Source organism: Pleurodeles waltl, chromosome 2_2, assembly GCF_031143425.1.
Source record: "Pleurodeles waltl isolate 20211129_DDA chromosome 2_2, aPleWal1.hap1.20221129, whole genome shotgun sequence".
Lineage (NCBI taxonomy): Eukaryota > Metazoa > Chordata > Amphibia > Caudata > Salamandridae > Pleurodeles > Pleurodeles waltl.
This window is the reverse complement of record NC_090439.1, coordinates 475,800,617-475,826,797: the sequence shown is the minus strand read 5'-3', so window position 1 is coordinate 475,826,797 and position 26,181 is coordinate 475,800,617. Positions and strand designations below refer to the sequence as shown.

General features: G+C 46.3%; 1 protein-coding gene across 2 annotated transcripts in view; it reads right to left on the bottom strand.

The window, feature by feature from the left end:
- Nucleotides 1–26,181, bottom strand: part of METTL4 (methyltransferase 4, N6-adenosine) — a 196,835-nt gene that overhangs the window by 170,273 nt on the left and 381 nt on the right. The window lies entirely within an intron of this gene.

The window sequence follows — 26,181 nt, the reverse complement described above, 5'->3', positions numbered from 1 at the left end:
GGGGTGTCACAGAGCACTCTCTCCAGATTTTTCAATGCATTTATCAATGCCATGCTAAGCAAACTCCAACAGTACATCAGATTCCCCCACAACCCACAGGAAATACAGCAGACAAAAATTTAGTTTTATCAGATAGCACAGTTCCCCCACGTCCTAGGTGCCATAGATGGCACACATGTGGCAATATGTCCACCATCAGTCACAGAGTATGTGTACCGCAACCGTAAACACCAACATTCCATGAATATACAGGTGATATGCAATGCCTCCTATATCATAACTGATCTCGTGGCCAGGTACCCAGGGAGCACACATGATTCATACATCTTTCGTCACAGCGGCATTCAAACAAGACTGCTAGCTGGGGAGTTTGGTGAAGGATATCTACTAGGTACGGTCACTCTTTACACTGGCGCATAGATAACAAACCCATGTCAGATGGCTGAGTTACTCATCACACCTTCTGTCCCTTCCAGGAGACAGTGCCTACGCAGTGCGCACCTACATGATGACGCACTACCTCAATCCCACAACACCAGCAGAACGGAGATACAATGCAGCACACAGGGCAACCCGCAACGTGGTGGAGCGCACATTTGGCCTCCTGAAGAGTCGCTTCCGTTGCCTCCGCAAGAGTGGAGGGGCACTACAGTACAGTCCAGAAACCACATGTAGAATAGTGGCTACTTGTGCAATCTTGCACAATATAGCTACAACCAGGGGCATACCTATAGAAATCAGAGACACTGAATCAGATGAGGATGACGATCCCATACCACCTCTACAGCCAGCAGACAGGACCAGTGCAGCAGAGGGAAGGCAAAGGCGTGCTGACATCACCCACAACCATTTCAGACGTGAGTATGAATGACAAAACTCCACTGACAACTGTACCTGTAGTGATAGAAATGTATTACCTTACGTCAGGTAATGAATGGTGAAAATTGAAGTAAACAGGTGATGGCAAAAACTAAAATAAACAAAAGAACTGAGTCCCACGCTATTACATCATAGTGGGAATACCAGTGTCAATGCGGCAAGAGTCACTTCCTCCTCCCACGCACACCACTGGGGTGCCCAGTTGACTCACTGGCACCCTGAATGTCACCCTCAGTGGAAGTGCTGCGTCTGGCACTGCGCCGTCTGGTGTCGGATGCAGGTACTGCCACACTACTAAGGCGCAAACTGTCCTCAGTGTCCCCCAAGGCTACCTCACTGGGAGTGGCAGATCTCTGTCCCATGACTAGTTCAATCACATTAGTGATTTGTACAAGGCCCTGGACCACATCCCTGCTGGTGTGTGAAGCCTCCACTTGGGCCGCTACAGCACGACGGGCGATGAGTGCTGTGGAGTTTGCCATCCTGTTTGAGGACCTGCAGTAGTTTGCAAACATTGTCCTGAAGCAGTGTTCATGTCTGCGTCGGCTCACCCTTTCGTGGCGCAGCTCCTCACACAGGTCAAGCACTGTACTAGTAAGCTCCCTAGTGTCCTGAGAGGCCTGCACCTGTCCCTCACGCAGCTGGGTGATGTTGCTGTTCAGTGTGTCAATTAGCCGATGCAGGCCCATCATATGTCTATTGTGGACTCTCATGTTCCGGTCCAAACTCAATATTCTCCTGTTTTTCAGGCGCTGTTGCTGCAACATAGCAGCCTCAAGTCCCCCGAGCAAGGATGGACCCTCACCTGCCTCCTGCGGTTGCTGCTGGGACACACTGGCACTTCTTCATTGTGCTGCATGACCCCTGTCCTCCGGTATCTGACTGCGCCTGTCTGGTGCAGACGGTGTGCTTGGCCCCTCCTGCTGCACATCCGAGTCGCCACTGAGGTCTGGCAGTGGTAGTGGCCTGGGCCTGCGGCGCACAGTGGAGATGTTGAGGGACCCACTGGTGTTGGTGTCAGATGGCTGCTGGGTGTCCGTCTCCCCTACACAAGGAATGAGTGTGGCTGCTGGGCCAGGCCCACCTGCAACAACAATATGCAGCATGTCAGTTCTGTATGTTACATTATCTGTCCAAAAATGGCAATAAAGGTACAGGTACTGCTCTACATGGTGTAGTGTGTGATGTGTTACCTTGGGTGTCACTTTGCTTGCTTACATTGTCATGCTACTGTCTGTACTAGTTTGTGGACCACAACTCCCATAATGCATTGTTGTGCTGCTTCTAAGATGTGGAATGGACTACTTCACAAACTACTTCACATTACATGCTAATTCCTAAGGGGCTTTTATGCATGCACATATTGGGTTCACACAACAACATTGCACTTACCTTGGCTGGTACTCGGTTGAGCGGAGGTGTCGATGTCTGTGACCCCTGTCACTGCTTCAGGGAGGAGTGTGGATTCCACCAGGTCCTCCAGTGGTGTGGCAGGTGGTTCGGTTGGTGGTCCGCCACCTGTGCCCCTGGCCTCTGCAAGTCTCCATACCACCCTCTCCTTTGCCCAGGACCGCAGGTCGTAGCACCGTTTCTTAATCTCCTCAATGGAGCGCTGTGCCACTCCAATGGCGCAGATTTTACCCTGGATGTCAAGCCATAGCCTTCTTTTCTCGTTCTCAGGAACCTGGAGTGATGATTTACCAAACAGGCGGTCATGGCTTCTCACAACCTCTTCTGTCAGTACCTCCAGCTCCTGTTCACTGAACTTGAGTTTGTGCTTCCTCTCCTGCTTCTCCTGTGATGTACCTTGGGGCTCCATTCTGGCTCAGGTGATGCTGCTCCTTCAGAGTGCTGCTCTATGTGGCTGGGCTGCTCTCACTCAGGATGCTGGTTTGGGTGTGGCACCTGAAACTGCCTGGGATGACTCATTTCCTGCTGGTGATGTCATCAGGCTCCTCCAGGTGTGCATTCTCGAACTTTCTTGCATTTTGCGATTTTTTACCGAATCGCAAAAAAATCGCAAATTGCGAGAATGCAAATTGCGATTCGGTAAACGGGCCTCGCAAACCACAAATAGCTATTTTTAAGAAATCGCTAATTCCGATTCGCAATTTTGTTACATGGCCAATTGCGAGTCGGAAATAGCAATTTCTTAATAATCGCATTTTGCGATTGGCAGACCCCAGTTTTCATACATATGGCCCTTAGTTTCTCATACTGCCATAAGGAGGATTGATCGTATAGGAATAGTTCTACATGGTTACATGAGTTGTTTATGTGCCCTTATACCTTTAAGAGAAGGTGTAGACAAAAATGAGGAGATCCCTTTAAATCTATGTCTTGCACTGCACTATGGGATGGCCCAGTTGAAGGTTTTTTTTGCCGAAACGCGTAGGCCAGGTTTTCTTTGTGGCACCTCGCACTAAATTGAATGAAATAATAAATCCCTTTTGAAAAGTAACTAGTCGAACTAGATTTGTGCTGTCTCTCAGAATTGCCCGAAGTACAGTGTGCAGATTGGGGCGGGCTTCCTGGGAGAGAATTTTATATATATATATATATATATATATATACATATATTCCCAAAAGGAAGGCTCAGGAGGCAAATTAAACCATTTTATTGCAAGTAAACATGTTTCAGCATTTCGCCTTTCTCAATACGTGCTGATAATTAAAGTAAAACAGTCCCAGCTGCTGTTATATCTACGATAGTACAATGCAATTGGTAAATTAATATTGACAGGTGAGAGAAGCCTGTCAATATTAACTTGCACTGTCTATGGCCACTATTCTTGTGTAGTCAATTGGGCATGGTATCCAGAATAGCACTCCTTACTCCAAACACAGTCTCTGACGACAATTACAATGATGCCTTCTATGGGTGCCAAAAATATCTGGGTGCTTGTCATCCTTTGACACACAAGTGATTTCTTACATAAAGCGCTCTCAGCTCACTTTTCCATTTTTAGGTCGAGAGCGCAAGCGCTTTTCAACCTGTTGTAATCTCTCTGTGGGCTTTTAACCACGCCCACTGCACACCCATCACTATCACTCGTATCTTGGCTTGTCTTTCAAAAAACCCTTGATACTATTGGTAAATGCTTTACGATTGTCCCTCCTTTGGGCAGTTTTGTTACCGCCTTGCAGACTGCCCCATTACATGGATAACTGCACGACTGCTGATATGTTTGACTGCGAGCATACTTCTTTTTCTTTCCGTGTCTCTTCTTCGCACTCATGTTCATGGCGGCCATGGTGCTTTGAATCAGATCACACTATTTGTTGCAATGAAGCGTACACCGAGATTTATTTCTGCATACATTTTAAAACTAAATAGGAGCCTCCAATGCAGCTTCATTATACAGTCCATGTTGACAGGGAAGTTTTTCCTCCTAAATATCTGTGCGTTTCACTCATTGTGCGGAGCAGATATTTCAAAAAGTGTCAGGCTTGTGAGGCTACCGTCTCAGTGTCTTTTCATTTGATTGTAATGGTGTCACAAGGAACGGTCTTAAAACAGACCCAGTTCTCGTCATGTATCTCTGAAACAATTCCCAAACAAAGGATTAATAAATGCTTTTGATTTGAACATGCGGATTGGACTAATCATTGCTGGAATACAATTTGACACATAATCTTTCAAAGTGGGTCCTCAATTCCCATGGTTTCTCTTTGCTTTGACTTGGGGTAAACTGGTCCATCCCCCTATTGATTACCCACTGACCTACATTTAATTTGGGCATTTTGGAGGAAGGGAGCATTGGACCTTGCCTACTTGTTCTGGATTACTAAAACATCTCCCTCCTGTTAAGCCCAACAGAAGAACTACATTTTGGCAAATGCAAACTTGTAATCATCATGGTGAATTATCAAACCAGACGAGAACAAAGGAGAAGTAGATTCAACCAAGTCCTCAATACTTCAGGTGCTGGCCTGAATCAACCAAATACTACCAATTTATTTTCTGAAAAAAGCACCTTCTTAGCCCTGGAAAGGTCTTAGACCTTTGACCCTGTCACCAGGCAGGTCGCTCCCCCCATCTGCCACGCAGCCCCCTGTGGGTTGAACCTCCGTTGCCGCTTTTGCCGCCTGACTACTCGCTCCCTTTTTTCTGTACCCCTGCGCTTGGCTTCTGTGCCACTTCGTTCTTTCATTCTGTGCCCCTGTGTTTTGCTTTCTGTACCCTGTGCTCTGTTGTCCCTCTCCCGCCATTTTTTCCCACCGTTTTTTCCCCGGGTTTTCCCCCGGGTTTTTTCTCAGGTTTTACCCTTGCTGGTGAGCCCCTGCTGCCCCGCCCCCTTCACTCCCATTGGCCGCCCCGCTCCCACCTCCCAGCTGCTCCTCCCTCCCTCTGCCCTCATATGGAGGCCGCGAAGCGGGCGCGCAGCGGAGGCGCGCCTAAGGCAAGCCCGTCTGCGCCTGTCCGCGTCTGGACCGCACCCAGCACCAGAACCCCTGGAACCCGCACCCCCCGCAACGCCAGACTGCACTACGACGCAAGCACCCTCCACGGCCTTTCACCTGCAGGAACTGCAGATTCACCAGCATCCAACCCTCCACACCACCAGCCAGAGAACCCAACCACCTCCGCTGCATCCTCCTCAACACCCGCTCCGCTCGCAAGCACGCCATCGAACTTTGGGACCTCATAGACTCCACCGCCCCCGAAGTCGCCTTCCTGAAGGAGACCTGGCTGAAAGCCACCTCAGCACCAGACATCGCCATAGCCATCCCACAGGGCTACAAGATCTCCTGCAGAGACCGCACCAACGGAGTGGGAGGAGGAATCGCCATCATCCACAAAGACTCCATCAAAATCTCAACGAACACCGATGACACCCTCACAACCTACGAGCACATGCACTTCCAGATCCACACCGACCCCAACACCACCCTCAGAGGAACTCTCATCTACAGACATCCCGGACCCCGCCCACAGTTCAGTGACACCATCGCCAACCTCATCAGCATCCACGCCCTCGCTTCCACGGACTACATCCTCCTCGGGGACCTGAACTTCCACCTCGAGAACAACAACAACGCCAACTCCACCGCCCTGATCGACAACCTCGCCAACCTCGGACTCAAACAGCTCGTAACGACACCCACTCACGCCGCTGGACACACGCTCGACCCCATCTTCTCCGCAAGCCCCCACGTCTCCTTCAACCACACCACCGAACCACACTGGACCGACCACAGATGCGTCCACTTCACCTTCAGAAAACCCACCACACACCACTGCACCCAACAGCTAACACGCCGCTGCTGGGGCAAGGTCACCGAGGACCAACTGACTACCGCCCTCGCCCTGAGACCACCCACCGACCCCACCGACCCAGACACCGCCGCGACCAACCTCACACAGTGGATCAACGACTGCGCCAACACCCTCGTCCCTCTCAAGACCTTTACAACCAACCACAACAACAAGAAAGCCGCCTGGTTCACCGAGGACCTCCGGATCTCCAAGCACACCTGTCGGAAGCTGGAGAAGAAATGGCTCCACGACCGAACACCAGACAACCACACAGCCCTCAAGAGCGCCACCCGCAGACATCACCAACTCATCAGGACCACCAAGAAGACCGCCTTCAAGGACCGCCTAGACGAACAACGCTCACAACACCAAAGAGCTCTTCAGCATCGTGAAAGAACTCTCCATCCCCAGCTCCATCACCAATGACATCCCGCCATCTCAAGACCTGTGTGACTCCCTGGCCACCTTCTTCCACCGCAAGATCACTAACATCCACGACAGCTTCAAGCTCGACCCCCCGCACCCACCACCGAGTCCACCACCCCTGCGACTACCACTCGCACCAGTCGCCTGACCGTCTGGTCCAGCGTCAGTGACGACGACACAATCAAAACCATGAACTCCATCCACTCCGGATTCCCATCGGACCCCTGCCCTCACCACGTCTTCAACAAAGCCAGCGCAGCCATCGCGCCCCACCTCCGGAAAACAATAAACTGTTCCCTTGAGACAGCAACCTTCCCAGAAAGCTGGAAGCACGCCGAGATCAACGCCCTTCTGAAGAAGCCCAAGGCAGACCCCAAGGACCTCAAGAACTTCCGGCCTATCTCCCTGCTCCCTTTCCCGGCAAAAGTGACGAGAAGATTGTCAACAAACAGCTGACCCGCTACCTCGATGTCAACAACATCCTGGACCCTTCCCAATCGGGTTTTCGCAGTAACCACAGCACGAGACCGCCCTCATCGCCGCCACTGACGACATCCGGACCCTGATGGACAAAGGAGAAACAGCCGCCCTCATCCTCCTGGACCTATCAGCAGCCTTTGACACGGTCTGCCACCGCACCCTATCAGCACGCCTCCATGACGCCGGTATCCAAGAGAAGGCCCTGGCCTGGACCACATCCTTCCTCTCTGGCAGAACCCAGAGCATCCGCCTCCCACCCTTCCTCTCCAAAACCACTGAGATCATCTGCGGCGTCCCACAGGGATCCTCCCTCAGCCCGACACTGTTCAATATCTACATGGCCCCCCTCGCCCACGTCGCACGACAACACAACCTCAACATCATCTCCTACGCCGACGACACCCAGCTGATCATATCCCTCACCGAAGATCCCCACACCGCCAAAGCTAACCTCCAACGTAGGGATGAAGGCCGTAGCCGACTGAAGCTGAACTCAGACAAGACGGAGGTCCTCATTCTCGGACCCACCCCATCAGCCTGGGACGACTCTTGGTGGCCCACGTCACTAGGCACAGCCCCGGAACCCACGGACCACGCACGCAACCTGGGGGTCATCCTCGACTCCACTCTCTCCATGACCAGGCAAGTCAACGCCGTCTCCGCGTCCTGCTTCAACACCCTCCGTCAGCTCCGCAGGATCTTCAAATGGATCCCCCTAGACACGAGAAAAAACGTTACCCAGGCCCTCATCACCAACAGACTCGACTACGGTAACGCCCTCTACTCAGGAATTACAAACAAGCTCCTGAGACGACTCCAACGCATCCAGAACGCCTCGGCCCGACTCATCCTCGATGTCCCCCGCCGCAGCCACATCACACTCCACCTGAGAGGCCTGCACTGGCTCCCCGTCAACACAAGGATCACCTTCAAGCTCCTGATCCACGCACACAAAGCACTGCACAACACCGGACCCACCTACCTCAACAACCGACTCAGCTTCTACACCCCCACCCGAAGCCTCCGCTCAGCCAACCTCGCCCTCGCCACAGTCCCCCGCATCCGAAAAACCACCACCGGCGGCAGATCCTTCTCCTACCTAGCCGCCAAGACCTGGAACACTCTCCCCACCATCCTACGACAGACCCAGGACCTGCTGGCCTTCAGAAGACTCCTCAAGACCTGGCTCTTCGACCAGTAGCACCCCCTCCCCAGCGCCTTGAGACCCTCGCGGGTATGTAGCGCGCTTTACAAATGCAGTGATTGATTGATTGATTGATTGGAACGGGCTGTCAAAAAAGAAACATCAAAATGGTGGAAAGCTGCTTCACTCAAAAAATACCTTGAGCATGACCTCATACCACGGGGCCTAAGAATTTTAATCTTTCTGCCAATTGACACCACATTTCAAGAAAGACTTTAACAGTGGGAAGCCAACTTACAGACAGCCTCCAACAACATGTTACGATTATTGATTGAAACAGCCCAAGAAGAATATGAAAAGCATCCACAAGAAGTGGACACTCTCAACAACAAAAAATTGAGAAGGCCAATTGGGTTAATATCTCAGTAAAAAACTACGATATCCTCAACAAAATCATTGATCAATATGAAGAGGGTATTAGTCAGAAAAAAACAGGAAGTTCAGACGAGACCTTACTGACTATCAACTCGGCAGAGTATACACCTTTGGCAAACAATATGACAATGTTAAGGCACAAAATCTGGCTACAGAGTTACTTAGTTGCTCTGAGACGTTACCTTCATCTGAAATAGAATCACCAGAAGAAATGGAAAGACAACTACCGAATAGATCGACAGTACATTTTTGCAAAGAAGTAAGAAGACAGCGCCTTGGGACATCACAAGCCAGTCGCACAAAACCACCCGGTACTACAACACAAGAGCCAAAAACACCTGGTATACAGACAAGAGCCAGCAGCAAGGAAGCCAGACACAAAGATCAAACAAAGAGCTAATTGTCAACTTATCCAATGTTAACTTATCGACACCCCAAACTGAAATCCTAAATAGGGGCCTTTCCTTCTGCCCAACTCATTGCTGGGACTTACTTAAAACAAAAATAGACTTGTTCAAATTTATCTTTCAAAGTGGGTCCTCAATCCCATAGTTTCTCTTTATTTTTAATATATGTACAGACACTTTTAACCCCTTTAGCAGAGTGCTTAGTTTGTAAATAATCATGTGCCGGAGCTTAAATGCCTTAGCAAAGTGCAGCTTTTGCAGTTCAGTGTGAATACTAAAGCACCATTATTCCAAAGCCAACTCAGGCATTTTTTATATATGTACAGCCACTTTTAACCCCTTTAGCTCACTCGAAGCTTAATTTGTAAATGATCATGTGCAGGTGTCTAAAGCTTTCCTTTCCAACATGCAGCTGTTGCAGTTCAATGTGAATACTGAGGCACCATTATTCTAAAGCCATCTCAAGCATTTTGAATATATGTACAATCACTTTTAACCCCTTTAGCTCGCAGTTCTTAATTTATAATTACAGTCTAATGCCAACAGTTTATTTCTGAAGGTTTTTATTTGACAATTGTATATGCTTTGTTAGACTCTCCTTATTGTAATTATGACCATAATCAGGTCAACTTAACATCCTTATTGCACCATGACTGTTTGAACACTCATGATATGTTTGGGTGACCCTTCTAGTTTATTTCTCTTGCTACTCCTCAGTGGCTGTTTTGTGTCTTTTTGGGGGGAATTGTGTTAGCAAGCCAGCAACTCTGATGGTAATGTGGTGAAATTGGTATTCTATAGGAACAAGCATGGCAGCTTTAAAATAGGATGCTAAATGTCAACATTTTCATCATTTGCTGCAGACAGAGGAAGAAGGTAAACAGAAGTGATTTAGTTATTTGCAGGACCACTGGAATTATGTGGCAGGAAAAAAAACAAATTATGAAGCAGGGTTGACCAATTCATGCGGCAAGAAAAGTCCAGTTATGAATTTGAAATGCCAATAGCTCGGACTCAAGCAAAAGCGAGGCCTACAGCACTACAAATGCTTGTTTCTTAGCCGCTCACTCAAGCGTAGGGCACTCTTATTGTACAGATAGTAATTTGTTCAAAAGGCTCCCCTTGCCACTGCCGCAATACGAAAGTCTTAGGGTGGGTGGGAGACCGGTAGCCAAGCCCATGTAAATATTAGGTTTCTACAATTCCAATTGCGTTTGGCAATTTTGCTAAAAATAATCTGGTGCTGCTGAGTTATCATTGGGGGACCAGGTTCCCGTCTCTCCGCTGGCTTAACAATCTGTGAATCTGGGCAAATCACTTAATAGCCCTGTGCATAAAATAATGAAATGTATCCTTGAGTATTGTTAACTAGTGCTCGAGCAAAGCGCTCCAATACCTCCATGCGAGTTTGCGCTATCTAAAACTGCAAAAAGAATATAGATATATAGGTATTTGTGTAAACTTGAATATACCTGTGAAACTGACTAACAAACTGATGGATGTGTAAACGCGTCCCTTTATGACTAATTTACTCACTTTGGGACTTGTTTTAGGCCAATTAATCTTTTGACCCTGATTGAAGACACCTTAGAACGAGATAACTAATCAGCATGTCCATCAATATGTCAATAACGTCATCAAGGTTTACCGTAATAAGACAATTCAAATTAGTCAAAGACATTTAATAAAACTCAGAAAAAACATGACCTTGCAGTCATGAATAACCACACCAGTTTAGTACTATTATTTAAAGTTTATTCCCTATTGATTACAATTCTACTAGCAAGTTTATTAGTCTCAAAACCAAGAAACACATTAGCATAGTCACAATATGGCAACTCTGATAAGATTTCATCAAAGCAAGAATCACGAATATCAAAACATAGCACGGCGTCAGCATAGGTTATACTTAGTAGAGCATCATTATCACTGTTATTCAACAAAGCATAGATTCAGTCATTTGTCTATTTGTGTTAGTTTTAGTGAACCCCTCATCTAACCTCAAATCAGCATTGGCATGTTGGGCTTCATGCAAAACAATTTAGTAACACCAATTTGGAAAACATCTAACTAGGTTCTCTGTCAAAAGAAGCAGTTGGTACCTAGAAAGGAAAAGCAAACAGACAATTACAATTTCATTGTCATATAGTTACCCTCCGCATTGTGTCAGCACTCAGGTTCGGTCTTCGTCCTCAGGGTATCAGTTAATTCGCCATCAGGAATTCAGCAATCAGGTAAAAGGGGGCACTTCCCTCATAAGGAGGTAAAGTGTAAAAGGGCAATATAAGGCAAGGATGGTTTTTAAGAACCAAACAGCAAAGTCTCTATGCAAAGTGACAAAATGACTGGGTCATAGCAAATCGCATCAGCATCTCCCTAACTCTCTCCTATTCTCTCCTGTTCTGCTTTACTTCCTTGTGTCAAGAGTTTTTATCCCTTTTTCTGTTGTACAATCCCCTAAAAGCTAATTGGCTGGGGTCATTACCCCACTATCTCCCTCCAATAGGTTTTCAATTATTTCATTGAATTTGTCACCCATAACCGTTCTCACCGTAGTTTATTGGTCCTTATGATTGACGTCTTCAGTGGGTAGAATGCCCAGTATGATTTCATACTCTCGTGGTCTTCTTTGCATCTTTAGTCAGTGGCTCCATTATCTGTACCGGTTCAGGTGACCTTGTACCTGCAAGTAGTCTACACTGTTGCGTTCAGCAAGAATGTTTCAGTAAGCAAGTCAAATTTCATGGGAACGGATCTACTACAGTTACATTCATCTTCTAGTTTGGAAAAAAACAAGAGTTCATGTCCTTCAGCAAGTCAGCACACTGCACATTAGAAAAATACATTTAATATGAAATCCAGGCAGCTAGGCCTCGACTCATGCTAACTAAGGCCTAATGATTTATTAGCAGAACTTTTACATATAATCTTTTATTATTAGTGCAAACTCATATCCTAATATAACATTTCAATATTATTAGTCAGTTTCATTAGTCATTGTATATATTGGCAGTCACTCCCCGTGGGCACATTTCATGCGCACGTTTTAGTAAAATACATTAATACGTTTGCTATGCAGCATTATTACACGTTAGTTCATAAACATTTCATATTAATATAAGCTACGTTCTCCCAGTCGCTCCTCTGATGACACTTGTCATCACACAAAACCTTCCCCTTCACAAACTCTCATTTTCTTTAAATTTTGCATCTCAATTTCTTCTTTTCTATGGGATCTTTCCCAAATTTCTTGGAACATTTCCTCTTTTTCCTTTCCTTCTTTTCTTTTATTACGTTTTGCCAAATCTCTTTTAATTCTTTTATTAATTTTGCATGACAACCATAGTCCCAGTAGACAAATCACGACAATCAATAGACCCCTAATATTTTTGCAAGAACCCCGTTCCAAATACTACTAAACCAATTCCCTACTTTGGTAATTCCTTTCCCAACCTTCTCCCAAACTCCAGGTTCCTTTAATTCCTTCAAATATGCACTATCTCTGGTTAAGTTAGTAAGCATACCTCTAATCTTCTTACTGTTATCAGGAATGAATGCACAACAATGGCGCTCATTAAGCATTTTACAGACTCCGCTACTCTTCGCTAAAAGAACGTCTAAAGCAAGACGGTTTTGAAGAGTCATAGCTCTTCCCGCAGCAAGTTCAGTATCCATCAGGAGTATAGCCCCTGTGAATTTCATCAGCATGTTATCCACAATAGTACACAACTTTCGAATCTTTATGGAGTTTAAGATAACCCCTACTGAAGGAATTATGGCTCCAAATATGTCACCAACGACAGCAGCCGTTGTCTCTCATTTTTGTCTAGTATGTTGTAATTCAGACATTTTAGGAATTTGCTTTAAGTCATCAATCTGGTAGATCTTTGGGAAAACTATTCCCAAATAACATGTCCAATACCATCCCTTTGGAAGACGGTAATAAGCATTAAGCCCACATATATAATAAAACCCGGGGATCGCTGGATCCTGTCCATTTAACATGAATGTCCATTTACTCTGAAACAAAAACACATGCCTGCACTCACTCATTCCCACAAACAAAGTGTCATGCTCAGATTTCGGCCTATATATACAAAGCCTTCCTACGTGTAATGCATCTATAGCTAACGTACCCTGTGTCTTTATAGCAGTGTAAGCATAATCATTTGCAAGCGTGCGTTTTTCTAATCCCTTTTCTAGCCTTTCTTTAATGCTTTCCATCTATCATCAGTGTGATCTAAGAAGCTCTTTTTTACAGGTGTTAGCAAGCAGGTTAGATTATAGCGGTGCGCATCAGCTGTCCCAAATGTCAGTGTTGGCTCAAAGAAACCCCTAACTAATTTTACACTGTGTTCTTTAGCTAGTTTATTTAGAAACTCAATCATGGGCACAAAGGAAAACACTACATCTAAGTTAGAATAGAAGTATTGAACATGTTCTTGATCATAGAATCTTGTTAACAGAAAACTACAGCTTATCCCGTAGGTTAATGGCAGACTATGATAAATAACCCCTTCTTGTACTGATGAAGGAATCTTTGTGCACACATAGCAATTCGTCGTATCCATTGTGTCAACATACTCATTCACCAAGCGATAGAAAACATTAGTAGATAGTTCCCCTTTTGGATTAGTTCCCTCATGCAAGTATTTTGCATCCTGCTCAAACTTCTCCCATGGTGTTAGTGTAGCAGCTTCAGGATTTGAGGCATTGTTAGTCACTTTCTTATCCACCAATGGCTTTCCCACAATCACACCTATAATTATTATTGCACAAACGATACCCAGAAAAGCACTCAACCAACCACACATCCTACCCTTATTACTAATATCTCTATTATAATTCATGATCTGTAAAGAATCAGGTAGCAGAATAATAAAATCAAACAATCAACTTGAGGACGATATAAAAGCTCTCTTTTTTTTTTTTTTTTTTTCTGTGCAAAGTCTCTCTCTTTCTGCGAGTATTTACAGCGTTTCACTCACTCCAGGACCCATTTGTCAAATCAGGTTAGCAGCTTGTCATAATCGGTTTTTCAAAGTCAATTCAGGTTAACAGTGTCACATACGGTAATTTATCAGTCTCTTTTCTCAGCTTTTCAGCTTTCAATTTCAATTTAACACAGTCTCTTTCTAAAGTTTAATTCAGGTGCCGTAGTATTGACCTGGTACCTCTCGATCAAAACAGAACGCCAAAAAGTCTTGCTGCCATTCAGCTGATGTTGCATATGCTGTAAGGAAATGCCTCCTTTTTGCCTTTGCTGATGCCAAGTTATGATTTGAAAGTGTTAACCAGGCCCCATCACCAGTGTTCTTTCCCTAAACTGTACCTTTGTCTCCACAATTGGCACAACCCTGGCACCCAGGTAAGTCCCTTGTAACTGGTACCCCTGATACCAAGGGCCCTGATGCCAGGGAAGGTCTCTAAGGGCTGCAGAATGTCTTATGCCACCCTGGGGACCCCTCACTCAGCACATGCACACTGCTTGCCAGCTTGTGTGAGCTGGTGGGGAGAAAATGACTAAGTTGACATGGCACTCCCCCCAGGGTGCCAGGCCAACCTCACACTGCCTATGGCATAGATAAGTCACCACTCTAGCAGGCCTTACAGCCCTAAGGCAGAGTGCACTATACCACAGGTGAGGGCACAGGTGCATGAGCACTATGCCCCTACAGTGTCTAAGCAAAACCTTAGACATTGTAAGTGCAGGGTAGCCATAAGAGTATATGGTCTGGGATTCTGTCAAACACGAACTCCACAGCACCATAATGGCTACACTGAAAACTGTGAAGTTTGGTATCAAACTTCTCAGCACAATAAATGCACACCGATGCCAAGGTGCACTGTATTGAAAAAATACACCCAGAGGGCATCTTAGGAGATGCGCCCTGAAAACATACCCAACTAAAGTGTGGGCTGACTAGTTTTTGCCAGCCTGCCACACACCAGACATGTTGCTGGCCACATGGGGAGAGTGCCTTTGTCACTCCGTGGCCAGGAACAAAGCCTGTACTGGGTGGAGGTGCTTCTCACCTCCCCCTGCAGGAACTGTAACACATGGCGGTGAGCCTCAAAGGCTCGCCCCCTTTGTTACAGCGCCACAGGGCATCCCAGCTAGTGGAGATGCCTGCCCCTCCGGCCACTGCCCCCACTTTTGGTGGCAAGGCTGGAGGAGATAATGAGAAAAACAAGGAGGAGTCACTCCCCAGTCAGGACAGCCCCTAAGGTGTCCTGAGCTGAGGTCACTCTTACTCTTAGAAATCCTCCAACTTGCAGATGGAGGATTCCCCCAATAGGATTACGGATGTGCCCCCCTCCCTACTGGGAGGAGGCACCAAGAGGGTGTAGCCACCCTCAGGGCCAGTAGTCATTGGCTACTGCCCTCCCAGACCTAAACACACCCCTAAATTGAGTATTTAGGGGCTCCCAGAACCGAGGAAGATAGATTCCTGCAACCGGAAGACGAAGAAGGACTGCTGACCTGAAGCCCTGCAGAGAAGACAAAGACGACTACTGCTTTGGCCCCAGCCCTACCGGCCTGTCTCCCCACTTCAAGAAAAACTGCAACAGCGACGCATCCAATAGGGACCAGCGACCTATGAAGCCTCAGAGGACTGCCCTGCATCTAAAAGGACCAAGAAGCTCCCAAGAACAGCGGCCCTGTTCAACAAATCTGCAACTTTACAACAAAGAAGCAACTTTTAATGACCACACGTTTCCCGCCAGATGCGTGAGACTTTCTACTCTCTACCCGACGCCCCCGGCTCGACCTGCGGAAAACCAACACTACAGGGAGGGCTCCCCGGCGACTGCGAGCCCGTGAGTAGCCAGAGTTGACCTCCCTGAACCCCCACAGCGACGCCTGCAGAGGAAATCCAGAGGCTCCCCCTGACCGCAACTGCCTGCTTCAAGGAACCCGACGCCTAGAAACCACACTGCACCAGCAGCCCCCAGGACCTGAAGGAACCGAACTCCAGTGCAGGAGCGACCCCCAGGCGACCCTCTGCCTAGCCCAGGTGGTGGCTACCCCAAGGAGCCCCCCCGTGCCTGCCTGTCTCATTGATTCCTATTGAAAACCCGACGCCTGTTTGCACTTTGCACCCGGCCGCCCCCGTGCCGCTGAGGGTGTACTTACTGTGCCTGCTTGTGTTCCCCCCAGGTGCCCTACAAAACCCCTGTGGTCTGCCCTCCGAAGAGGCGAGTACCTACCTGCTGGCAGACTGGAACCGGGGCACCCCGATTTCCATTGAAGCCTATGTGTTTTGGGCACCACTTTGACCTCTGCACCTGACCGGCCCTGAGCTGCGGTGTGGTAACTTTGAGGTTGCCTTGAACCCCCAATGGTGGGCTACCTTGGACCCAACTTTGAACCCCGTAAGTTTTACTTATCTGTGAACTTAACATCTACTTACCTCCCACAGGAACTGTTGATTTTTGCACTGTGTCCACTTTTAAAATTGCTTATTGCCTTTTTTGCCAAGACTGTACATGCTATTGTGATAATTCAAAGTTCCTAAGATACCTGAGTCAAATACCTTTCATTTAAAGTATTGTTTGTAAATCTTGAACCTGTGGTTCTTAAAATAAACTAAGAAAATATATTTTTCTATATAAAAATCTATTGGCCTGGAATTGTCTTTGAGTGAGTGTTCCTCATTTATTGCCTGTGTGTGTACAACAAATGCTTAACACTACCCTCTGATACGCCTACTGCTCGACCACACTACCACAAAATAGAGCATTAGAATTATCTCTTTTTGTCACTATCTTACCTCTAAGGGGAACCCTTGGACTCTGTGCATGCTATTTCTTACTTTGAAATAGTACATACAGAGCCAACTTCCTACATATGCCCATTCCGGACCTGCGTACCTTCTATTTGCAACTCTTTCTTTTCAATTTGCGTTCACCCTGCAACTCTCCTTCACTGAGATCTTCTTTCCTGGTTGTATCAACTTCTTCCTCTATTGTCCCATTAGGGATTACTTTCTCTCTTGCAGCTTGTGGCTCCGGCCAATTATCCCCTTTAAATGTTTTCTTTCTGTCTAGCCTTTCAGGACGTTGAACGGTGCCCTCCTCTTGTGCTATGGTGTTTTCTCTTGATGAACCTGCAAGTGTCTCAGGAGGAGTCAAAATACCTCGAGTTCCTTCTGCCACACTCACTTCACCTTCTGGGTCCGTTATGGGCTCAACTTCAAACCTGTATCCGTCTGCTTCTGGGAGAACCTCTCTTTGTGTTGGTTCCCCTGATGCCCCAGCTGAGATAGGCTCACTATCACCCCTCTGGACCTCGTTTTGAGTGATTAAGCCATCCTCAGCGGGCTCTCCTTCAGTCTCAGTTCCCCTTTGAATACTCTCCGGCCCTGAGACTTCCTTCTCTGCAGCTGTTGTTTTGGACACTTCAAGTTCTTCATCAGTCGGACACGTCACCTTCTTTGTGTGACTGGCATGTATCCAATTTGGAAGACCTGCACATTTTATAGCAGTAGTGGTTGTCAGTATCACTTGATATGGCCCCTTCCAACGCGGCTCCAGACACGATTTCCTCACATGTTTCTTGACAACCACCCAGTCACCTGCTTTCAGGGTGTGACCTGGATCACTTATCGGTGACAATGTGGTAGCCTCCACCTGGTGAGAAAAAGAGCGGACCACGTCAGTCAGACCCTTGCAGTAGTCCAACACGATATCATCCGTGATATTCACAAGAGCATTTGCAGGTATTGCGGGCAATCGCATAGCTCGGCCCATTAGAATTTCATGAGGAGACAGTCCTGTTTTCTTGTCAGGTGTATTTCTCATTGACATCAGTCCGAAGGGCAATGCATCTGGCCACTTCAGATTGGTAGCTGCGCACATTTTTGCCATTCTCGACTTCAAGGTACCATTCATCTGCTCCACTATTCCTGATGCTTCAGGGCGATAACTACAATGCAGCTTCTGCTCAATGTTTAATGCGGCACACAAGAGCTTAATCACCTCGTTGTCGAAGTGTCTGCCCCTATCTGATTCTAAAGAGATCAGGAATCCGAAACGTGGTATTAACTCCCTAAGCAGCAGCTTTGCTACTGTGAGACTGTCATTCCTACGTGTAAGGTAAGCTTCAATCCAGTGGCTGAAAATGCACAAAATCACCAACACGTACCTCAATCTTCCACACACAGGCATTTCAATGAAGTCTATCTGCAGCCTACTAAATGGACCTCCAGCTCTCCCAACGTGGCTCATATTCACCACAGTCCCTTTCCCTGCATTCATCTGCTGACAGATGATGCACCTGTGATAGATAACCTCTGCAGATTGTCTGAATTTTGGATTGAACCAATCGATTTTGAACAACCTGATCATTGCGTCTCTCCCTACATGTGCTTGACCATGGTAAAACCTCGCAAACTGTGACAAAAGACTGTTTGGCAAAACCATATTTCCCTCCTCTGAGACCCATAAGTCATCAGATCTCTGTACGCATTGCTTTCTCTGCCAGGAGCGTTTCTCCTCTTTGCTGGCACGTCCCTGCAGTGATTTTAGCTCATCTAATGTGTCAACCACCCTTAATGCAAAGTTTAGGCGTGTTTCATTTTCAGTTTCAGGTAACAATTCCTACTGATCTCAAAACGATACACAGTTCAATGCACAAAACCTTGCGAATTGATCTGCATAGCCGTTTCCCATTGACACAAAGTCTTGTGACTTAACATGAGCATTGCATTTCACCACTGCAATTTCAAGAGGTAACTGAATTGCGTGCAACAAATCCTTAATCTTTTCGCCATTTTTCACTGGAGAACCAGAAGAGGTCATGAAACCCCTCTGTGACCATAACTGGCCAAAATCATGTACAATTCCAAATCCGTATCTGCTGTCAGTATAGATAGTGACTTTCAAGTTTTCAGCTGCGTGGCATGCCCTTGTAAGAGCAATTAATTCTGCCACTTGAGCAGAGTACACTCTTTCAAGCCAGGAAGCTTCTAAGATACCAGAGATTGTACACAGAGCATATCCAGCTCTCAGTACTCCTACTGAGTCTCTCAAGCATGAACCATCAACAAAGATGATGTAATAATTTTCTTCAAGTTGAATATCTTTGATATCAGGCCTTGGTTTGGTGCACAGATCTGTTACCTCAAGACAATCATGTTCTACTTTCTCGGCATCATCAATGTCTGCATTATCAATAGGAAGTAAAGTTGCTGGGATCAATACAGTACATCTCTTAAGGGACACATTCGGAGACGCCAGTATAATGGTCTCGTATTTTGTAAGGCGTGCATTTGTTATGTGCTGCGTCTTGGTTCGGGTTAACAAGATTTCAACTGAATGGGGGACCATTACTGTTAAAGGATGTCCCATCACTATTCATTTGCACTGTGTGAGGCTTTGACCAACTGCTTCAACTGCACGCAAACAACCCGGTAAGGCTGCTGCGACTGAGTCCAAAGTAGCTGAAAAATATGCTACTGGGTTGTTTGCACCTCCATGGACCTGTGTCAGGACAGACAAAGAACAAGCATCACGTTCATGACAAAACAGTACAAAAGTCTTAGTTTAATCAGGCATACCTAAAGCTGGTGCCCTGCACATGCTTTCCCTCAACTCCACGAATTCCTTCATCTCTTTCTCGGACATGGTTATAGCACCTGGGCCATCCTGAACTTCTTTGTCAGTCAGTCTTATCAAGGGCTTAGAGATTATCAAAAAATTGGGAATCCACCGACGACAGTAGCCCACCATTCCCAAAAACATCCTAACGTCTCTCTTAGTTGTCAGGGGATTCATCTGCAGTATGGCTGTCACTCTTTCTTTGGATATTTTTCTTGACCCTTTCTCAATCAGGTGACCTAAGCACTTCACCTCTCTCTGACAGTATTGCAGCTTCTTTGGGGACACTTTGGGGGTCATTCCTAGATTGGCGGGCGGCGGTCGCCACCCGCCAAGCGGGAACCACCAGAAGACCGTACCGCGGTCAAAAGACCGCGGCGGTCATTCCGAGTTTCCCGCTGGGCTGGCGGGCGACCGCCAGAAGGCCGCCCGCCCTCCCAGCGGGAAACCCCCTTCCACGAGGATGCCGGCTCCGAATGGAGCCGGCGGAGTGGAAGGGGTGCGACGGGTGCAGTTGCACCCGTTGCGATTTTCAGTGTCTGCCACGCAGACACTGAAAATCTATGTGGGGCCCAGTTAGGGGGCCCATGACACCCGTTCCCGCCAGAACCAGGCTGGCGGGAAGGGGGTCGAAATCCCCATGGCGGCGCTGCTTGCAGCGCCGCCGTGGAGGATTCCCTGGGGCAGCGGGAAACCGGCGGGAAACCGCTGGCTTCCCTTTTCTGACCGCGGCTTTACCGCCGCGGTCAGAATGCCCCCGGAAGCACCGCCGAAATGGTTCAGTAAGGCAATTGTGTCGTACCTGCAGTCATCTTTTGTCCTGGACGCAATTAACAAATAATCAATGTACTGCACTAATGTTGAACTGAAAGGCAGTTCTAATGACTCTAAGTCTTTCTTAAATATCTGATTGAAGATGGAAGGCGACTCAGAAAACCCTTGAGGAATTCTGCACCAACTGTACACCTTATCCAGGAATTTGAAACTGAAGAGAAATTGGCTATCCTCATGAAGAGGCACCGAAAAGAATGCTTGAGACAAGTCCACAACTGTGAACCACTCCGCATCACACGGAACCTGAAACATGATTACAGCTGGATTTGGCACTATGGGGCAACACTTTACCACAATCTCATTTATTTTCCTCAAGTCTTGCACAATTCGAACTTTCCCACAAGGCTTTCAACAATCTCTCATAGTAAGCATGAATCGACTATTTGGCTTCTTATGATGTTCGATCGATTTTCTGCCAATCAGTCACTTTCGGCGACACTTTCTGCTTCAAAAACTCAATCACTTTATGATAATATTTCATCACCTCTTCAGACGGTGCTCCAGTAACCTTATCCCTTGCTGGTTCCTCTGTCGGCCAATCTACGCCCCTCTTGCACTCAAGCCATAGGTCAGGTGGAACTATAATCTCAAACAGTGTATTTAAGTCCTCCCAGAAACATTTCGCAAGCTTTACAAACCTGTCCGTCTGCTGGTACCACTCTATCGGCTTCTCCCTCAACCTGGGGTAGTCATTTGTGAATGACAGGATGCCAGCCCTAGACCACGGTACATGGACTAGAACCCCTCCAGCTGTCTCTCTCATGGGTAACATTTTTAATTGTCCCCGTGTCCGGTGCGGCTTTAGCTTGCTTTGGTTCCGGACCATCACCTTTATCTTTATCTCTTTCTTTGCCCATCTGCCTTCCCATTTCTCTAAGGCTCCCCAAATTTGAGCACTCTGTAGTATTTCTTTGAGGTGTGATTTCATTCCGTTAGACCTCATGTGCTCAAAATCTTTAGGCTCGAAGTCTAATCTGTAGCTTCTTTTCAAATGTTTAGTACTCTCAATGTCTATGTTGTATTTATCCGCCAGGTTTGCCAACCTCTGATGCACCTTGCTCACCTCTCTAGTTATTTTGGGGCACAGATACCTCAACTCTGCTTCCGTGTATGACTCTAATCTGTTTATCCCCATTGTTCCTTCCACTAGTTCCATAGCTTCTAAAATTCAGGTATTCTTCCCTTTCTGACCTCTCTGCGATCACTGTAGTAGTCTGCGGAATGTTGAGTTTGTCCAACCACTCGTTCAATTGTTGCGCGGTTAAGCCCTGCAACTAAATGTTTCCAGACTGCACCATTGGTGTCTGTGTCGTATTTGTACTCATTACCTGTCGGGTTAGCATTCCCAACCCTGCTTGCCTCATTGTCTCTAAAGGAACCCCAATCGGACTAAAGTCTAACAAAGACCTAGACCTTTCGACTGTCTGTTCTCCCTGCAGTTGTCCTATGGACCCTTCTCTTATCGCCTCTTGGGTCATTACTCCTTGATCACATACGCCAGGCTTACCCTGGGCAGCGGATGTCTGACCTGGTCCCAAACCCTGTGGAGCATTAACTCCCATAGCTTGATTCATCATAGGTGCTGTAGCTCCTGACTGCGGTCCTGCGACTGAAGTGTAACTCGGAACCAGCTGTTGCTGCGGCTGGGGCAGCAATTGCGGAGTTGGTTCAATCTGCACTAACTCTGATCTCTTATATCGGATCAGGCGGCACCATCAGACTCGGAGTTGTTTCCAGTACTGGAACATCAGGATAAATCGTTTGATTCTGCGGTGGCTGCAACTGTATCTGAGTGTCTGGCGCAGCGGGCACACTGACACCATTCTGTATCACTTGTCTGCCCTGCACTTGTGATGCCCTTATTTCGTGCTGCTACGGAACCCACACTTGTGCTCTGTACGTTATCGTTTATGGCATATGGTGGCGGGCGATCATGTAACAACTGATTAAGAAACTCTTCATCGTCTGAATCATCTGCGTCTGCCCAAGACCTCTGAGTCTCCTTTGGTTTATCAGAACCCTTGTCTGTCTTACAAGTAGCCTTTTTTCCCTGTGTCTCGTCTTCTTGTGTTATTTCCGGGAACATTTTAAGTCTGTCAACTATTCCTCTTCTCCACATCCTGTTCTCATTATCCCATCTAGCCTCTGCTAAAGTCTTTTCTGCTTTTCTCATTCTCCTCTCAAATTTCTGCTGTCTCTGTCGTATGGCCATCAATTCCCAAATTGCTAATGCCTCCTACTGAGCTGGTCTCGGAGGCGGTTTTTGCACACTTAACATCATTCGCAAGTTCTCCAAAATTCTGGTATTAAACGTTCTGTATTCTGAAAATGCTAAACATCCCTCCTTTTCTGTCAATTTGCACCACTGCTTCATCCAAAGACATGGCGCGACTCCCTTCTCTCCCATTACAATATAAGCTGGAGTACCCTCAGGCGATGTAGGCTCCCCCACACTCGCTCTAATATATACATCTCCCCTCAAAGCACTCTTTAGAGCCTTGAAAAACTTCATTTTTGCGTCTTTTATTTTGTTTTAGAATCTAATCAGGAAGTGACTTTAATTCCCAGAACACTCTTCACCCACCTTTCTCAACCTATTGCCTCTCACGGACGGCTGCCAATCCGTGCGCGACCCCTCTCAGCAACTGACCTATCCCAGCGTGGCACCACTGACGTCACACTCACACACACTGTGGCTGACAAAGTCTTGCGGCTTGTCCTCCTCACACAAAACTAATGCAAAATATTGCGAGCACCTTTAACAACAAAACCCAAATTTGCTGGTTTACTACAGGAAGGGTAACACATTCGCTTCAGAACTTTACAGAGATTTCACTTGAAGCCTCGGCCGCTACTCTCTCCTTCTCAGCTCCCGCACTCGCAAGCAGAATTCGACCCGCAAATCCTAGTCTCGACTTGTCAATGGTTTATTCTAGTGCACTTTAGAACTTGCCAAATCTCCATCGAAGGTTTCACTCACACAATTTGACTCAAACTAGACTTGTCAACCACGCCCGATTGACCTATTAAACCGCACAAATTACAACATAAACCCAAGTGTCTCCTACACTTGTCAATATACTCCGGAGTCTTAGACCACGACGGGTCCGTACATCACCAACAACCATGTGGATAATTTTTTAGCACAAAGCGCCACACTCACATGAAGTTCACCGACTTCCCTACTCTCATACTGCGGAGTACGCCCACTCCTACTAAAACAACATTACTTGGCCTAAATTCACACAAACTTCTCGAATCACCTGTAATATACATAAGCTGAGCAAACGCAAATTCTACACCACACATGTTAGAACGCCGAGAACATACCCAACTCACTTAGGCAAGCTCTGAGATTCCGGGAAAGTTATGGGGAATTTAGAAACGCATCATACCTCCAATTTGCATTATTTCTAAAAACACTTTTAAACAATGGTCCCTCGTCCCAGGGCCCCAAAGGGTTGCTCTGCTACCAGAAACTGTAAACACGTCCCTTTATGACTAATTTACTCACTTTGGGACTCGTTTTAGGCCAATGAATCTTTTGACCCTGATTGAAGACACCTTAGAACGAGATAACTAATCAGCATGTCCATCAATATGTCAATAACGTCATCAAGGTTTACCATAATAAGACAATTCAAATTAGTCAAAGACATTTAATAAAACTCAGAAACACCATGACCTTGCAGTCATGAATAACCACACCAGTTTAGTACTATTATTTAAAGTTTATTCCCTATTGATTACAATTCTACTAGCATATTTATTAGTCTCAAAACCAAGAAACACATTAGCATAGTCACAGTATGGCAACTCTGATAAGATTTCATCAAAGCAAGAATCACGAATATCAAAACATAGCACAGCGTCAGCATAGGTTATCCTTAGTAGAGCATCATTATCACTGTTATTCAACAAAGCATAGGTTCAGTCATTTGTCTATTTGCGTTAGTTTTAGTGAAACCCTCATCTAACCTCAAATCAGCATTGGCCTGTTGGGCTTCATGCAAAACAATTTAGTAACACCAATTTGGAAAACATCTAACTAGGGTCTCTGTCAAAAGAAGCAGTTGGTACCTAGAAAGGAAAAGCAAACAGACAATTTCAATTTCATTGTCATATAGTTACCCTCCGTATTGGGTTAGCACTCAGGTTCGGTCTTCGTCTTCAGGGCATCAGTTAATTCGCCATCAGGAATTCAGCAATCAGGTAAAAGAGGGCACTTCCCTCATAAGGAGGTAAAGTGTAAACGGGCAATATAAGGCAAGGATGGTTTTTAAGAACCAAACAGCAAAGTCTCTATGCAAAGTGACAAAATGTCTGGGTCATAGCAAATCGCATCAGCATCTCCCTAACTCTCTCCTATTCTCTCCTGTTCTGCTTTACTTCCTTGTGTCAAGAGTTTTTATCCCTTTTTCTGTTGTACAATACCCTAAAAGCTAATTGGCTGGGGTCAGTTGCCAACTATCTCCCTCCAATAGGTTTTCAATTACTTCATTGAATTTGTCACCCCATAACCGTTCTCACGTAGTTTATTGGTCCTTATCATTGACATCTTCAGTGGGTAGAATGTCCGGGATGATTTTATACTCTTGTGGTCTTCTTTGCATCTTTAGTCAGTGGCTCCATTGTCTGTACCGGTTCAGGCGACCTTGTACCTGCAAGTAGTCTACACTGTTGCAATCAACAAGAATGTTTCAGTAAGCAAGTCAAATTTCATGGGAATGGATCTACTACAGTTACATTCATCTTCTAGTTTGGAGAAAAACAAGAATTCATGTCCTTCAGCAAGTAAGCACACTGCACATTAGAAAAATACATTTAATATGAAAGCCAGGCAGCTAGGCCTCGACTCATGCTAACTAAGGCCTAATGATTTATTAGCAGAACTTTTACATATAATATAAGCTACGCTCTCCCAGATTCATAGCTCAATTAATTAAACAAGCATAACTTTAAAGCATGACAAATCACTGGTTCCAGTGACAACGCAAGTTGAGGATTTTAAATAGCGTTTAAGCGAGGTGCGCTATCTGCCACTCTGTATAAGAAAGATAATCATTATTAAACTCGCATTGTTCATACAAGCTTCTGAGTTCGCAGATGAGCAAGAGAGGCCGGATAGCTAAGAAAAGGCTCATGACAAAACTGCACTTTTCAAGTGGTTTCGGTCACACATTTTTACAGGGCAGCTCCGAGCTCATAGTCAGCGCAGGCAACCTGGTTAGAACAGATAAAAGACGGATCCTTTCACCAACAAATGTCTACTCTAGCCCAGTACGCTAAAAAAATTACACCCGTAATGTATAATCGTCTACGGAAAGCTTACCGGTACACAGAGCGGGCGAAAACGCATGACAATTTAAGGACGCCCACTGTCAGACATCCCCAAATGACATGATTTGCGGCAAAGTAGTATTAACTATTCAGCTGTTTAAAAACAACAATTTGTCAAGATTTCACAGAATTTATCGGTACACACATTTCTATATTTTAAAAAGTTAATCTCTGGAAGAGTGATAAACATTGATACTGTTTGATATTAGTTTGAGGAGGCAAACACTCATTTCGTAGGTTTTCCTGGTAAACACTTACTCAACTTGTAGACGGGAGCTACCATTCAAATATGGCCACTACATTGCACAGTCATAAACCTAGGTTTCGCTGCAAAGTGGAGCGCAGCAAATGACCCGCCCTCAAAGGAGGGAGCG